Source organism: Carcharodon carcharias, chromosome 1 (genome assembly GCF_017639515.1).
Source record: "Carcharodon carcharias isolate sCarCar2 chromosome 1, sCarCar2.pri, whole genome shotgun sequence".
Lineage (NCBI taxonomy): Eukaryota > Metazoa > Chordata > Chondrichthyes > Lamniformes > Lamnidae > Carcharodon > Carcharodon carcharias.
Genome location: NC_054467.1, coordinates 80,396,775 through 80,415,466, shown reverse-complemented (window position 1 = coordinate 80,415,466; position 18,692 = coordinate 80,396,775). Strand labels below are relative to the sequence as shown.

Genomic DNA, 18,692 nt, shown 5'->3' with positions numbered 1-18,692 from the left:
TGCTGTAGACGTCTATGAGTCTATGTGTCTAACATTGCCTGGCTCTGTTCCTGCCTCAGCTCATTTGACACTGAAACCCTCATCCATGCCTTTGTTACCTCTGGACTTGACTATTCCTGTCAATTCTACCCTCTGCAAACTTGAAGTCATCCAAAGCTCTCTGCCTACGTCCTAACTTACCCCAAGCCCCATTTGTTCATCACCCTCTGTTTGGTGACCTACACGCTCCAGGTTAAGCAAAGCCTTGATATTAAAATTCTCATCCTTACTTTCAATTTCCTCCATGGCCTCACCCCTTACTATCTCCTCTAGCCCCTCCAAGTTACCTGCACTCCTCTAATTCTGGTGTCTTCAACAGCCCCAATTTTAATTAAACCAGCAACGGCAGCCAAATCCTTAACTGTCAAGGCCTTAAACTCTGGATTTCCCTCCCTAAACCTCTCCACCTCTCTTTTCGCCTTTAAATGCTTCTTAAAATCTACACCTTTGACCAAGCTTTCAGTCCATTGCTACAATAACACACCATGTAGCTTGGTGTCAATGTTTGCTTTATGATACTCTTGTGAAGCACTTGCGATGTTTTATTATGTTAAAAGGTACTATCTAAAGTTGTTGTTATAAATACAAAATTGTTATTGTAATTCCAGTTTTATGCTGCTTTTATCTTGGAGTATTGATTCAATAAGGAAACAACAATGATGGCATGATGACATCAAAATATGAAAAGCAAAGCTGCCCGATTAGTACTGAATTTTGTACAAGCAAGGTGACCTCCGAAAAGTTCTACTTTGTACCTGGAACTGGTTGCCTAATGGCAGCTGGAAAAGCACTTTCTAAACATGTCTTTTGCTTCATTAGACAAATTCTGATGGTACAGATACTGATATTATTGAAGGAGCTTACCCATCAGCTTTTCTCAACTGGCCAAAATAGACTTGAGTCTAAGGCTGACAAATGGTGCCCCAATTTAACATGTATTTGGAGCTTTGTCTCTTCCCACTCCATAGTGATGGAAGTGGGCAGTGTAATCAGTGCTGCGTTAGGAGGTGCTTTATAAAGACTGTATTAGCTACAGCAGAACAGTTGGTCCCCATCAGATTAGATTACAGCAACATCTGATGCATTCCATTATTTGACACATGATGAAAAGTGTACCAGATAATATGACAGCACCTTCCAGAAACCTACAAAACTACCCTAGGAACAGCAAATTATAATCAACTCTACTCTTTCCCATTTCTCCGTGCTCTACAATTTGTCATTTCTCCACACATTGAAAGGTCAGAATATGGAATGTAAGCTCGCTACCACTTTGCTGATATATCTTTAATGAAGGTTACAAAAATAATTAAGATCAATGTGAGCTGCAATTTATTTAAATTGATGAATATTTGATAACATGACTTAATACAGCATTACCATAGACAGATGAAACAAGTGCTAGAATTTTAATTTTTGCTTTATATTTCCTTTAGTTAGCTTGGCTCAGTTTGGCAGTCTCACCTCTGAAGGTTGTGCATTAAATTGTATTACCAATATCTGAGCTGATAATAAGTGCTGGTCCTGTCTGCAACACTAATGTCACATGAAAGAATGAAAAAAATTGCTGATCAGTACAGCAGTGGAGTACAGAGGGAGATGCTGCATTATTGAAAGAGCTGCATTTTGGATGAGATGAAGCTCTGGCTATCTGATCTAATTGTTCAGATGGATGAAAACTATTCCATGACACTGTCTAAAGCAAAATCTGGAGGTCTTTTGGTATCCTGGCTAATATTACTCCTTCAGCTAATTTAAAGAAACGGAACTTTGCTGGTGGGGAATGGCAGCTGTCTATGTTTATATAAGAATAATATAAATCTTGTCTCAGAAATAGTGACCATGAAACTATCATTGATTGTTGTAAAGACCCATCTAGTTCACTAATGTCCTTTAGGGAAGGAAACCTGCCATCCTTAACCAGTCTGGCCTACATGTGACTCCAGACTCACAACAATGTGGTTGACTCTTAACTGCCCTCTGAAATGTTCAGTTCAAGGGCAATTAGGGATGGGGAATAAATGCTGGCCTTGCCAGTGATGCCTACATCCCATGAAAGAATAAAGAAGAAAATAATAACTGTGATTCAAAATTAATTATTATTTGAAGTGTTTTGAGAAATTTTGTATAAATTAATGCATATTATCTTTTATATATATAAAAAAAAGTTGCCTCAATGTTCCATAGGTATTGCAATTCCAGTTGGTGTTGAGTTAACATTGCATGACATAATATTACATGACAGGGCCACCTCAAGAAAAATGTCAAACTCACCTTTAAAATCCATAAGAATAAGTTAAATTAGAAATATTGGTAAGAAAATCAGGAATCTAAGCTTCGGTTCCTGTAGACAACAACTTGACGCCCAGAGGCTGGGGGCTTTTCACACTTGTGTTAGATCTTAAAACGCCTACTCCTTACACATAGCCTCATCTCCTTTATACATGCTTCTCCCCATTTAATGTAAATTCCATTGTTCCAATATGGCTTTGCAACTTTACTATTCTCATAATATTATTCTTTCATAGCACTCATATTATCAGTAACCTTTGGGAAAAATAAACACATGGTTTGGCCTAGCTTCTATGGCTAGATGTAACACATTGCCATCTCTTTGAAATTCAAACTAACCAAATTTATCTAAAAATGCAAATGTTCCTCATACCTCACATTCTAAAACTTCAGCCATATTTACGTATTTAGCGTTTCATACCTAGCTTCCCTTCTGATAACCCAAAAGCTTTAGACCAGCTGTCTCCAATTCAGTTCAATACATCACACACACACAACACGGCAAATTAATCCAAACCCCACTATTAACCTACCTTTACAAAAAAATCACAATAATATTATTAACATTATTATACTTTAATGACATTGAGTCATGAATCATCAGCTGCCCTGTGATTGAGTGACAAATCACCAGCAACCTTCTCACTGAGTCACTAATCACCAGCTGCGCTCACAGAGTTACTAATCAAAAGCTGCCCTCTGATTGAGGCACTAATCATCAGCTGCTCCCTGATTGAGTCACTAATCACCAGCTGCGCTCTGATTGAGTCACTAATCACCAGCTGCCCACTTACTGAGTCACTAAACACCAGCTGCCTTCTAGGTGAGTCACTAATCACCAGCTGCCCACTCACTGAGTCACTAATCACCAGCTGCCCTCGCACTGAGTCACTGATCACCAGCTGCCCTTTCACTGAGTCACTAATCACCAGCTGCACTCTCAGAGTCACTAAACACCAGCTGCCCTCTCACTGAGTCACTAATCACCAACTGCGTTCTCACGGAGTCACTAATCAGCAGCTGCCCTCTCACTGAGTCACTAATCACCAGCTGCCCTTTCACTGAGTTACTAATTACCAGCTGCCCTCTCACCAAGTCAATAACCACCAGCTGCCCTCTCACTGAGTCACTAATCACCAACTGCGTTCTCACGGAGTCACTAATCAGCAGCTGCCCTCTCACTGAGTCACCAATCACCAGCTGCCCTCACACTGAGTCACTATTCACTAGCTGCCCTCTGATTGAGTCACAAATCACAAGCTGCCCTTTCACTCAGTCACTAATCAACAGCTGCCCTTTCACTGAGCCATCAATCTCCAGATGCCCTTTCACTGAGTCACTAATCACCAGCTGCCCTTTCACTGTGTCACTGATCACCAGCTGCCCTCACACTGACTCACTAATCACCAGCTACCCTCACACTGAGCCACTAATCACCAGCTGCCCTCACAGTGAGTCACTAATCACCAGCTGCCCTCTGATCAAGTGACTAATCACCAGCAGCTCTTTCACTGAGTCATAATCACCAGCTGCCCTTTCACTGAGTCACTAATCACCAGCTGCCCTTTCACTGAGTCACTAATCACTAGCTGTCCTCACAGTGAGTCACTAATCACCAGCTGCTTTCACACTGATTCACTAACACCAGCTGCCCTGGCACTGAGTCACTAATCACAAGCTGCCCTTTCACTGAGTCACTAATCAGCAGCGGCCCTGCCACTGAGTCACTAATCACCAGCTGCCCTTTCATTGAGCCACAAATCAGCAGCTGCCCTCCCACTGAGTCACTAATCACTAGCTGTCCTCACAGTGAGTCACTAATCACCAGCTGCCCTCGCACTGAGTCACTAATCACGAGCTGCCCTCACACTGAGTCACTAATCACCAGCTGCCCTCTCAATGAGTCACTGATCTCCAGCTGCCCTTTCACTGAGCCACTAATCACCAGCTGCCCTCACAGTGAGTCACTAACCACCAGCTGCCCTTTCACTGAGTCACTAATCAGCAGCTGCTTTCACACTGATTCACAAATCACCAGCTGCCCTGGCACTGAGTCACTAATCACCAGCTGCCCTCTCACTGGTTCACTAATCACCAGTTGCCCTCTCACTGAGTCACTAATCACCAGCTGCCCCCTCACTGAGTCAATAATCACCAGCTGCCTTCACACTGAATCACTAAACAGCAGCTGCACTCTCACTGAGTCACTATTCAGCAGCTGCCCTTTCACTGAGTTACTAATCACCAGCTGCCCTCTGATTGAGTCACTAATCACCTGCTGCCCTCTCACTTAGTCACTAACCACCAGCTGTCCTTTCACTGAGTCACTAATCAGCTGCTGCTTTCACACTGATTCACTAATCATCAGCTGCCCTTTCACTGAGTCACTAATCACCAGTTGCCCTCTCACTGAGTCACTAATCACCAACTGCCTTCACACTGATTCACTAATCACCAGCTACCCTCACACTGAGTCACTAAACACCAGCTGCTCTCTCAGAGTTACTAATCACCAGCTGCCCTCTCACATGGGTCATTAATCACCTGCTGCCCTTTCTCTGAGGCACTAATCACCAGCTGCCCTCTCACTGAGCCACTAATCAGCAGCTGCCCTCTCACTGAGGCACTAATCATCAACTGCCTTTTCACGGAATAAATAATTACCAGCTGCCCTCTCACCAAGTCAATAATCTCCAGCTGCCCCCTGATTGAGTCACTAATCACCAGCTGCCCTTTCATTGAGTCACTAATCACCAGCTGCCCTCACACTAAGTCTCTAATCACCAGCTGCCCTTTCATTGAGTCACTAATCAAAAGCTGCCATTTCATTGAGTCACTAATCACCAGCTGCGCTCTCACCGAGCCACTAATCAGCAGCTGCCCTCTCACTGAGTCACTAATCACCAGCTGCCCTTTCATTGAGTCACTAATCACCAGCTGCCTTTTCACTGGTTCACTAATCACCAGCTGCCCTCTGATTGAGTCATTAACCACCAGCTGCCCTCACACTGAGTCACTAATCACCAGTTTCCCTTTCACTGAGTCACTAATCACCAGCTGCCCTCACACTGAAACACTAATCACCAGCTGCCCTTTCACTGAGTCACTAAACAACAGCTGCCCTCTCACTGAGTCACTAATCACCAGCTGCCCTCTGATTGAGACACTAATCACCAGCTGCCCTCTCACTGAGTTACTAATCACCAGCTGCCTCTCACTCAGTCTCTAATCACCAGCTGCCATTTCATTGAGTCACTAATCACCAGCTGCCCTTTCATTGAGTCGCTAATCACCAGCTGCGCTCTCATTGCGTCACTAATCAGCAGCTGCCTCTCACTGAGTCACTAATCACCAGCTGCCCTTTCACTGAGTCATTAAAAACCAGCTGCCCTCTCACTGAGTCATAAATCACCAGCTGCCCTCTCACTGAGACACCAATCACCAGCTGTCCTCTCATTGTGTCACTAATCATGAGCTGCGCGCTCACTGGGTTACTAATCACCAGCTGCCCTTTCACTGAGTTACTAATCACCAGCTGCCCTCTCACTGGGTCACTAATCACTTGCTGCCCTTTCTCTGAGGCACTAATCACCAGCTGCCCTCTCACTGAGTCACTAATTACCAGCTGCCCTCTCACTGAGTCACTAATCACCAGCTGCAATTTCACTGAGTCACTAATTACCAGCTGCCCTCTCACCAAGTCAATAATCACCAGCTGCCCTCACACTGAGTCACTAATCGCTAGTTGCCCTCTGATTGAGTCACTAATCAGAAGCTGCCCTTTCACTGAGCCATCAATCTCCAGCTGCCCTTTCACTGAGTCATTAATCACCAGCTGCCCTTTCACTTTGTCACTGAACACCAGCTGCCCTCACACTGAGTTACTAACTAGCAGCTGCCCTCTCAGAGTCACTAATCACCCAGCTGCCCTCTCACTGACTCACTAATCACCAGCTGAGCTCACACTGTGTCACTAATCACCGGCTGCCCTCTCACTCAGTCACTAATCATCAGCTGCCCTCACACTGAGTCACTAATCATCAGCTGCACTTTCACTTTGTCACTGATCACCAGCTGCCCTCACGCTGAGTTACTAATCACCAGATGCCCTCTCAGAGTGACTAATCAGCAGCTGCCCTCTCACTGAGCCACTAATCACCAGCTGCCTTTTCACTAAGTGACTAATTACCAGCTGCTCTCTCACCAAGTCAATAACCGCCAGCTGCCCACTGATTCAGTCACTAATCACCAGCTGCCCTCACACTGAGTCACAAATCTCCAGCTGCCCTCACACTGAGTCACTAATCACCAGCTGCCCTTTCATTGAGTCAATAATCACCAGCTGCCTTCTCACTGGTTCACTAATCACCAGCTGCCCTCTGATTGAGTCACTAATCTCCAGCTGCCCTCACACTGAGTCACTAATCACCAGCTGCCCTTTCATTGAGTCAATAATCACCAGCTGCCTTCTCACTGGTTCACTAATCACCAGCTGCCCTCTGATTGCGTCACTAATCATCAGCTGCTCTCACACTAAGTCTCTAATCACAATCTGCCCTTTCATTGAGTCACAAATCAGCAGCGGCCCTCCCACTGAGTCACTAATCACCAGCTGCCCTTTCATTGAGTCACTAATCAGCAGCTGCCCTCTCACTGAGTCACTAATCAACAGCTGCCCTTTCATTGAGTCACTAATCACCAGCTGCCCTCACACTGAGTCACTAATCACAAGCTGCCCTCACACTGAGTCACTAATCACCAGCTGCCCTCTCAATGAGTCACTGATCTCCAGCAGCCCTTTCACTGAGCCACTAATCACCAGCTGCCCTCACAGTGAGTCACTAACCACCAGCTGCCCTTTCACTGAGTCACTAATCAGCAGCTGCTTTCACACTGATTCACTAATCACCAGCTGCCCCTGCACTGAGTCACTAATCACCAGCTGCCCTCTCACTGGTTCACTAATCACCAGGTGCCCTCTCACTGAGTCACTAATCACCAGCTGCCCCCTCACTGAGTCACTAATCACCAGCTGCCTTCACACTGAATCACTAAACAGCAGCTGCACTCTCACTGAGTCACTATTCAGCAGCTGCCCTTTCACTGAGTTACTAATCACCAGTTGCCCTCTGATTGAGTCACTAATCACCTGCTGCCCTCTCACTTAGTTACTAACCACCAGCTGTCCTTTCACTGAGTCACTAATCAGCTGCTGCTTTCACACTGATTCACTAATCACCAGCTGCCCTTTCACTGAGTCACTAATCACCAACTGCCTTCACACTGAGTCACTAATCACCAGCTGCCCTCACAGTAAGTCACTAATCACCAGCTGCCCTCTCATCAAGTGACCAATCACCAGCTGCCCTTTCACTGAGTCACTAATCACTAGCTGGCCTCTGATTGAGACACTAATCACCAGTTTGCCTTTCACTGAGCCACTAATCACCAGCTGCCCTCACAGTGAGTCACTAATCACCAGCTGCGCTCTGATCAAGTGACTAATCACCAGCAGCTCTTTCACTGAGTCACTAATCACCAGCTGCCCTTTCACTGAGTCACTAATCACTAGCTGTCCTCACAGTGAGTCACTAATCACCAGCTGCTTTCACACTGATTCACTAACACCAGCTGCCCTGGCACTGAGTCACTAATCACAAGCTGCCCTTTCACTGAGTCACTAATCAGCAGCGGCCCTCCCACTGAGTCACTAATCACCAGCTGCCCTTTCATTGAGCCACAAATCAGCAGCTGCCCTCCCACTGAGTCACTAATCAACAGCTGCCCTTTCATTGAGTCACTAATCACCAGCTGCCCCTGCACTGAGTCACTAATCACCAGCTGCCCTCTCACTGGTTCACTAATCACCAGGTGCCCTCTCACTGAGTCACTAATCACCAGCTGCCCCCTCACTGAGTCACTAATCACCAGCTGCCTTCACACTGAATCACTAAACAGCAGCTGCACTCTCACTGAGTCACTATTCAGCAGCTGCCCTTTCACTGAGTTACTAATCACCAGCTGCCCTCTGATTGAGTCACTAATCACCTGCTGCCCTCTCACTTAGTTACTAACCACCAGCTGTCCTTTCACTGAGTCACTAATCAGCTGCTGCTTTCACACTGATTCACTAATCACCAGCTGCCCTTTCACTGAGTCACTAATCACCAACTGCCTTCACACTGAGTCACTAATCACCAGCTGCCCTCACAGTAAGTCACTAATCACCAGCTGCCCTCTCATCAAGTGACCAATCACCAGCTGCCCTTTCACTGAGTCACTAATCACTAGCTGGCCTCTGATTGAGACACTAATCACCAGTTTGCCTTTCACTGAGCCACTAATCACCAGCTGCCCTCACAGTGAGTCACTAATCACCAGCTGCCCTCTGATCAAGTGACTAATCACCAGCAGCACTTTCACTGAGTCACTAATCACCAGCTGCCCTTTCACTGAGTCACTAATCACTAGCTGTCCTCACAGTGAGTCACTAATCACCAGCTGCTTTCACACTGATTCACTAACACCAGCTGCCCTGGCACTGAGTCACTAATCACAAGCTGCCCTTTCACTGAGTCACTAATCAGCAGCGGCCCTCCCACTGAGTCACTAATCACCAGCTGCCCTTTCATTGAGCCACAAATCAGCAGCTGCCCTCCCACTGAGTCACTAATCAACAGCTGCCCTTTCATTGAGTCACTAATCACCAGCTGCCCTCGCACTGAGTCACTAATCACGAGCTGCCCTCACACTGAGTCACTAATCACCAGCTGCCCTCTCAATGAGTCACTGATCTCCAGCTGCCCTTTCACTGAGCCACTAATCACCAGCTGCCCTCACAGTGAGTCACTAACCACCAGCTGCCCTTTCACTGAGTCACTAATCAGCAGCTGCTTTCACACTGATTCACAAATCACCAGCTGCCCTGGCACTGAGTCACTAATCACCAGCTGCCCTCTCACTGGTTCACTAATCACCAGGTGCCCTCTCACTGAGTCACTAATCACCAGCTGCCCCCTCACTGAGTCACTAATCACCAGCTGCCTTCACACTGAATCACTAAACAGCAGCTGCACTCTCACTGAGTCACTAATCAGCTGCTGCTTTCACACTGATTCACTAATCATCAGCTGCCCTTTCACTGAGTCACTAATCACCAGTTGCCCTCTCACTGAGTCACTAATCACCAACTGCCTTCACACTGATTCACTAATCACCAGCTACCCTCACACTGAGTCACTAAACACCAGCTGCTCTCTCAGAGTTACTAATCACCAGCTGCCCTCTCACTGGGTCATTAATCACCTGCTGCCCTTTCTCTGAGGCACTAATCACCAGCTGCCCTCTCACTGAGCCACTAATCAGCAGCTGCCCTCTCACTGAGGCACTAATCATCAACTGCCTTTTCACGGAATAAATAATTACCAGCTGCCCTCTCACCAAGTCAATAATCTCCAGCTGCCCCCTGATTGAGTCACTAATCACCAGCTGCCCTTTCATTGAGTCACTAATCACCAGCTGCCCTCACACTAAGTCTCTAATCACCAGCTGCCCTTTCATTGAGTCACTAATCAAAAGCTGCCATTTCATTGAGTCACTAATCACCAGCTGCGCTCTCACCGAGCCACTAATCAGCAGCTGCCCTCTCACTGAGTCACTAATCACCAGCTGCCCTTTCATTGAGTCACTAATCACCAGCTGCCTTTTCACTGGTTCACTAATCACCAGCTGCCCTCTGATTGAGTCATTAACCACCAGCTGCCCTCACACTGAGTCACTAATCACCAGTTTCCCTTTCACTGAGTCACTAATCACCAGCTGCCCTCACAGTGAAACACTAATCACCAGCTGCCCTTTCACTGAGTCACTAAACAACAGCTGCCCTCTCACTGAGTCACTAATCACCAGCTGCCCTCTGATTGAGTCACTAATCACCAGCTGCCCTCTCACTGAGTTACTAATCACCAGCTGCCTCTCACTCAGTCTCTAATCACCAGCTGCCATTTCATTGAGTCACTAATCACCAGCTGCCCTTTCATTGAGTCGCTAATCACCAGCTGCGCTCTCATTGCGTCACTAATCAGCAGCTGCCTCTCACTGAGTCACTAATCACCAGCTGCCCTTTCACTGAGTCATTAAAAACCAGCTGCCCTCTCACTGAGTCATAAATCACCAGCTGCCCTCTCACTGAGACACCAATCACCAGCTGTCCTCTCATTGTGTCACTAATCATGAGCTGCGCGCTCACTGGGTTACTAATCACCAGCTGCCCTTTCACTGAGTTACTAATCACCAGCTGCCCTCTCACTGGGTCACTAATCACTTGCTGCCCTTTCTCTGAGGCACTAATCACCAGCTGCCCTCTCACTGAGTCACTAATTACCAGCTGCCCTCTCACTGAGTCACTAATCACCAGCTGCAATTTCACTGAGTCACTAATTACCAGCTGCCCTCTCACCAAGTCAATAATCACCAGCTGCCCTCACACTGAGTCACTAATCGCTAGTTGCCCTCTGATTGAGTCACTAATCAGAAGCTGCCCTTTCACTGAGCCATCAATCTCCAGCTGCCCTTTCACTGAGTCATTAATCACCAGCTGCCCTTTCACTTTGTCACTGAACACCAGCTGCCCTCACACTGAGTTACTAACTAGCAGCTGCCCTCTCAGAGTCACTAATCACCCAGCTGCCCTCTCACTGACTCACTAATCACCAGCTGAGCTCACACTGTGTCACTAATCACCGGCTGCCCTCTCACTCAGTCACTAATCATCAGCTGCCCTCACACTGAGTCACTAATCATCAGCTGCACTTTCACTTTGTCACTGATCACCAGCTGCCCTCACGCTGAGTTACTAATCACCAGATGCCCTCTCAGAGTGACTAATCAGCAGCTGCCCTCTCACTGAGCCACTAATCACCAGCTGCCTTTTCACTAAGTGACTAATTACCAGCTGCTCTCTCACCAAGGCAATAACCGCCAGCTGCCCACTGATTCAGTCACTAATCACCAGCTGCCCTCACACTGAGTCACAAATCTCCAGCTGCCCTCACACTGAGTCACTAATCACCAGCTGCCCTTTCATTGAGTCAATAATCACCAGCTGCCTTCTCACTGGTTCACTAATCACCAGCTGCCCTCTGATTGAGTCACTAATCTCCAGCTGCGCTCACACTGAGTCACTAATCACCAGCTGCCCTTTCATTGAGTCAATAATCACCAGCTGCCTTCTCACTGGTTCACTAATCACCAGCTGCCCTCTGATTGCGTCACTAATCATCAGCTGCTCTCACACTAAGTCTCTAATCACAATCTGCCCTTTCATTGAGTCACAAATCAGCAGCGGCCCTCCCACTGAGTCACTAATCACCAGCTGCCCTTTCATTGAGTCACTAATCAGCAGCTGCCGTCTCACTGAGTCACTAATCAACAGCTGCCCTTTCATTGAGTCACTAATCACCAGCTGCCCTCACACTGAGTCACTAATCACGAGCTGCCCTCACACTGAGTCACTAATCACCAGCTGCCCTCTCAATGAGTCACTGATCTCCAGCAGCCCTTTCACTGAGCCACTAATCACCAGCTGCCCTCACAGTGAGTCACTAACCACCAGCTGCCCTTTCACTGAGTCACTAATCAGCAGCTGCTTTCACACTGATTCACTAATCACCAGCTGCCCTTGCACTGAGTCACTAATCACCAGCTGCCCTCTCACTGGTTCACTAATCACCAGGTGCCCTCTCACTGAGTCACTAATCACCAGCTGCCCCCTCACTGAGTCACTAATCACCAGCTGCCTTCACACTGAATCACTAAACAGCAGCTGCACTCTCACTGAGTCACTATTCAGCAGCTGCCCTTTCACTGAGTTACTAATCACCAGCTGCCCTCTGATTGAGTCACTAATCACCTGCTGCCCTCTCACTTAGTTACTAACCACCAGCTGTCCTTTCACTGAGTCACTAATCAGCTGCTGCTTTCACACTGATTCACTAATCACCAGCTGCCCTTTCACTGAGTCACTAATCACCAACTGCCTTCACACTGAGTCACTAATCACCAGCTGCCCTCACAGTAAGTCACTAATCACCAGCTGCCCTCTCATCAAGTGACCAATCACCAGCTGCCCTTTCACTGAGTCACTAATCACTAGCTGGCCTCTGATTGAGACACTAATCACCAGTTTGCCTTTCACTGAGCCACTAATCACCAGCTGCCCTCACAGTGAGTCACTAATCACCAGCTGCCCTCTGATCAAGTGACTAATCACCAGCAGCTCTTTCACTGAGTCACTAATCACCAGCTGCCCTTTCACTGAGTCACTAATCACTAGCTGTCCTCACAGTGAGTCACTAATCACCAGCTGCTTTCACACTGATTCACTAACACCAGCTGCCCTGGCACTGAGTCACTAATCACAAGCTGCCCTTTCACTGAGTCACTAATCACCTGCTGCCCTCTCACTTAGTTACTAACCACCAGCTGTCCTTTCACTGAGTCACTAATCAGCTGCTGCTTTCACACTGATTCACTAATCATCAGCTGCCCTTTCACTGAGTCACTAATCACCAGCTGCCCTCTGAGTCACTAATCACCAACTGCCTTCACACTGATTCACTAATCACCAGCTGCCCTCTCATCAAGTGACCAATCACCAGCTGCCCTTTCACTGAGTCACTAATCACCAGCTGGCCTCTGATTGAGACACTAACCACCAGTTTCCCTTTCACTGAGCCACTAATCACCAGCTGCCCTCACAGTGAGTCACTAATCACCAGCTGCCCTCTGATCAAGTGACTAATCACCAGCAGCTCTTTCACTGAGTCACTAATCACCAGCTGCCCTTTCACTGAGTCACTAATCACCAGCTGCCCTTTCACTGAGTCACTAATCACTAGCTGTCCTCACAGTGAGTCACTAATCACCAGCTGCTTTCACACTGATTCACTAACACCAGCTGCCCTGGCACTGAGTCACTAATCACAAGCTGCCCTTTCACTGAGTCACTAATCACCAGCTGCCCTTTCACTGAGTCACTAGTTACCAGCTGCCCTCACAGTGAGTCACTAATCACCAGCTGCCCTCTCATCAAGTGACTAATCACCAGCTGCCCTCACACTAAGTCTCTAATCACCAGCTGCCCTTTCATTGAGTCACTAATCAAAAACTGCCATTTCATTGAGTCACTAATCACCAGCTGCGCTCTCACCGAGCCACTAATCAGCAGCTGCCCTCTGACTGAGTCACTAATCACCAGCTGCCCTTTCATTGAGTCACTAATCACCAGCTGCCTTTTCACTGGTTCACTAATCACCAGCTGCCCTCTGATTGAGTCATTAACCACCAGCTGCCCTCACACTGAGTCACTAATCACCAGTTTCCCTTTCACTGAGTCACTAATCACCAGCTGCCCTCACACTGAAACACTAATCACCAGCTGCCCTTTCACTGAGTCACTAAACAACAGCTGCCCTCTCACTGAGTCACTAATCACCAGCTGCCCTCTGATTGAGTCACTAATCACCAGCTGCCCTCTCACTGACTTACTAATCACCAGCTGCCTCTCACTCAGTCTCTAATCACCAGCTGCCCTTTCATTGAGTCGCTAATCACCAGCTGCGCTCTCATTGCGTCACTAATCAGCAGCTGCCTCTCACTGAGTCACTAATCACCAGCTGCCCTTTCACTGAGTCATTAAAAACCAGCTGCCCTCTCACTGAGTCATAAATCACCAGCTGCCCTCTCACTGAGTCATAAATCACCAGCTGCCCTCTCACTGAGACACCAATCACCAGCTGTCCTCTCATTATGTCACTAATCATGAGCTGCGCGCTCACTGGGTTACTAATCACCAGCTGCCCTTTCACTGAGTTACTAATCACCAGCTGCCCTCTCACTGGGTCACTAATCACTTGCTGCCCTTTCTCTGAGGCACTAATCACCAGCTGCCCTCTCACTGAGTCACTAATTACCAGCTGCCCTCTCACTGAGTCACTAATCACCAGCTGCAATTTCACTGAGTCACTAATTACCAGCTGCCCTCTCACCAAGTCAATAATCACCAGCTGCCCTCACACTGAGTCACTAATCGCTAGTTGCCCTCTGATTGAGTCACTAATCAGAAGCTGCCCTTTCACTGAGCCATCAATCTCCAGCTGCCCTTTCACTGAGTCATTAATCACCAGCTGCCCTTTCACTTTGTCACTGAACACCAGCTGCCCTCACACTGAGTTACTAACTAGCAGCTGCCCTCTCAGAGTCACTAATCACCCAGCTGCCCTCTCACTGACTCACTAATCACCAGCTGAGCTCACACTGTGTCACTAATCACCGGCTGCCCTCTCACTCAGTCACTAATCATCAGCTGCCCTCACACTGAGTCACTAATCATCAGCTGCACTTTCACTTTGTCACTGATCACCAGCTGCCCTCACGCTGAGTTACTAATCACCAGATGCCCTCTCAGAGTGACTAATCCGCAGCTGCCCTCTCACTGAGCCACTAATCACCAGCTGCCTTTTCACTAAGTGACTAATTACCAGCTGCTCTCTCACCAAGTCAACAACCGCCAGCTGCCCACTGATTCAGTCACTAATCACCAGCTGCCCTCACACTGAGTCACAAATCTCCAGCTGCCCTCACACTGAGTCACTAATCACCAGCTGCCCTTTCATTGAGTCAATAATCACCAGCTGCCTTCTCACTGGTTCACTAATCACCAGCTGCCCTCTGATTGAGTCACTAATCTCCAGCTGCCCTCACACTGAGTCACTAATCACCAGCTGCCCTTTCATTGAGTCAATAATCACCAGCTGCCTTCTCACTGGTTCACTAATCACCAGCTGCCCTCTGATTGCGTCACTAATCATCAGCTGCTCTCACACTAAGTCTCTAATCACAATCTGCCCTTTCATTGAGTCACAAATCAGCAGCGGCCCTCCCACTGAGTCACTAATCACCAGCTGCCCTTTCATTGAGTCACTAATCAGCAGCTGCCCTCTCACTGAGTCACTAATCAACAGCTGCCCTTTCATTGAGTCACTAATCACCAGCTGCCCTCACACTGAGTCACTAATCACGAGCTGCCCTCACACTGAGTCACTAATCACCAGCTGCCCTCTCAATGAGTCACTGATCTCCAGCAGCCCTTTCACTGAGCCACTAATCACCAGCTGCCCTCACAGTGAGTCACTAACCACCAGCTGCCTTTTCACTGAGTCACTAATCAGCAGCTGCTTTCACACTGATTCACTAATCACCAGCTGCCCTTGCACTGAGTCTCTAATCACCAGCTGCCCTCTCACTGGTTCACTAATCACCAGGTGCCCTCTCACTGAGTCACTAATCACCAGCTGCCCCCTCACTGAGTCACTAATCACCAGCTGCCTTCACACTGAATCACTAAACAGCAGCTGCACTCTCACTGAGTCACTATTCAGCAGCTGCCCTTTCACTGAGTTACTAATCACCAGCTGCCCTCTGATTGAGTCACTAATCACCTGCTGCCCTCTCACTTAGTTACTAACCACCAGCTGTCCTTTCACTGAGTCACTAATCAGCTGCTGCTTTCACACTGATTCACTAATCACCAGCTGCCCTTTCACTGAGTCACTAATCACCAAATGCCTTCACACTGAGTCACTAATCACCAGCTGCCCTCACAGTAAGTCACTAATCACCAGCTGCCCTCTCATCAAGTGACCAATCACCAGCTGCCCTTTCACTGAGTCACTAATCACTAGCTGGCCTCTGATTGAGACACTAATCACCAGTTTGCCTTTCACTGAGCCACTAATCACCAGCTGCCCTCACAGTGAGTCACTAATCACCAGCTGCCCTCTGATCAAGTGACTAATCACCAGCAGCTCCTTCACTGAGTCACTAATCACCAGCTGCCCTTTCACTGAGTCACTAATCACTAGCTGTCCTCACAGTGAGTCACTAATCACCAGCTGCTTTCACACTGATTCACTAACACCAGCTGCCCTGGCACTGAGTCACTAATCACAAGCTGCCCTTTCACTGAGTCACTAATCAGCAGCGGCCCTCCCACTGAGTCACTAATCACCAGCTGCCCTTTCATTGAGCCACAAATCAGCAGCTGCCCTCCCACTGAGTCACTAATCAACAGCTGCCCTTTCATTGAGTCACTAATCACCAGCTGCCCTCGCACTGAGTCACTAATCACGAGCTGCCCTCACACTGAGTCACTAATCACCAGCTGCCCTCTCAATGAGTCACTGATCTCCAGCTGCCCTTTCACTGAGCCACTAATCACCAGCTGCCCTCACAGTGAGTCACTAACCACCAGCTGCCCTTTCACTGAGTCACTAATCAGCAGCTGCTTTCACACTGATTCACAAATCACCAGCTGCCCTGGCACTGAGTCACTAATCACCAGCTGCCCTCTCACTGGTTCACTAATCACCAGGTGCCCTCTCACTGAGTCACTAATCACCAGCTGCCCCCTCACTGAGTCACTAATCACCAGCTGCCTTCACACTGAATCACTAAACAGCAGCTGCACTCTCACTGAGTCACTATTCAGCAGCTGCCCTTTCACTGAGTTACTAATCACCAGCTGCCCCCTCACTGAGTCACTAATCACCAGCTGCCCTCTCACTTAGTCACTAACCACCAGCTGTCCTTTCACTGAGTCACTAATCAGCTGCTGCTTTCACACTGATTCACTAATCATCAGCTGCCCTTTCACTGAGTCACTAATCACCAGTTGCCCTCTCACTGAGTCACTAATCACCAACTGCCTTCACACTGATTCACTAATCACCAGCTACCCTCACACTGAGTCACTAAACACCAGCTGCTCTCTCAGAGTTACTAATCACCAGCTGCCCTCTCACTGGGTCATTAATCACCTGCTGCCCTTTCTCTGAGGCACTAATCACCAGCTGCCCTCTCACTGAGCCACTAATCAGCAGCTGCCCTCTCACTGAGGCACTAATCATCAACTGCATTTTCACGGAATAAATAACTACCAGCTGCCCTCTCACCAAGTCAATAATCTCCAGCTGCCCCCTGATTGAGTCACTAATCACCAGCTGCCCTTTCATTGAGTCACTAATCACCAGCTGCCCTCACACTAAGTCTCTAATCACCAGCTGCCCTTTCATTGAGTCACTAATCAAAAGCTGCCATTTCATTGAGTCACTAATCACCAGCTGCGCTCTCACCGAGCCACTAATCAGCAGCTGCCCTCTCACTGAGTCACTAATCACCAGCTGCCCTTTCATTGAGTCACTAATCACCAGCTGCCTTTTCACTGGTTCACTAATCACCCGCTGCCCTCTGATTGAGTCATTAACCACCAGCTGCCCTCACACTGAGTCACTAATCACCAGTTTCCCTTTCACTGAGTCACTAATCACCAGCTGCCCTCACACTGAAACACTAATCACCAGCTGCCCTTTCACTGAGTCACTAAACAACAGCTGCCCTCTCACTGAGTCACTAATCACCAGCTGCCCTCTGATTGAGTCACTAATCACCAGCTGCCCTCTCACTGAGTTACTAATCACCAGCTGCCTCTCACTCAGTCTCTAATCACCAGCTGCCATTTCATTGAGTCACTAATCACCAGCTGCCCTTTCATTGAGTCGCTAATCACCAGCTGCGCTCTCATTGCGTCACTAATCAGCAGCTGCCTCTCACTGAGTCACTAATCACCAGCTGCCCTTTCACTGAGTCATTAAAAACCAGCTGCCCTCTCACTGAGTCATAAATCACCAGCTGCCCTCTCACTGAGACACCAATCACCAGCTGTCCTCTCATTGTGTCACTAATCATGAGCTGCGCGCTCACTGGGTTACTAATCACCAGCTGCCCTTTCACTGAGTTACTAATCACCAGCTGCCCTCTCACTGGGTCACTAATCACTTGCTGCCCTTTCTCTGAGGCACTAATCACCAGCTGCCCTCTCACTGAGTCACTAATTACCAGCTGCCCTCTCACTGAGTCACTAATCACCAGCTGCAATTTCACTGAGTCACTAATTACCAGCTGCCCTCTCACCAAGTCAATAATCACCAGCTGCCCTCACACTGAGTCACTAATCGCTAGTTGCCCTCTGATTGAGTCACTAATCAGAAGCTGCCCTTTCACTGAGCCATCAATCTCCAGCTGCCCTTTCACCGAGTCATTAATCACCAGCTGCCCTTTCACTTTGTCACTGAACACCAGCTGCCCTCACACTGAGTTACTAACTAGCAGCTGCCCTCTCAGAGTCACTAATCACCCAGCTGCCCTCTCACTGACTCACTAATCACCAGCTGAGCTCACACTGTGTCACTAATCACCGGCTGCCCTCTCACTCAGTCACTAATCATCAGCTGCCCTCACACTGA

General features: G+C 48.0%; 1 protein-coding gene across 1 annotated transcript in view; it reads right to left on the bottom strand.

Moving 5' to 3' along the window:
* LOC121273017 (annexin A10-like) overlaps positions 1 to 18,692 on the bottom strand; it is a 194,980-nt gene that overhangs the window by 43,228 nt on the left and 133,060 nt on the right. The gene's annotated exons all lie outside the window — the stretch shown is intronic.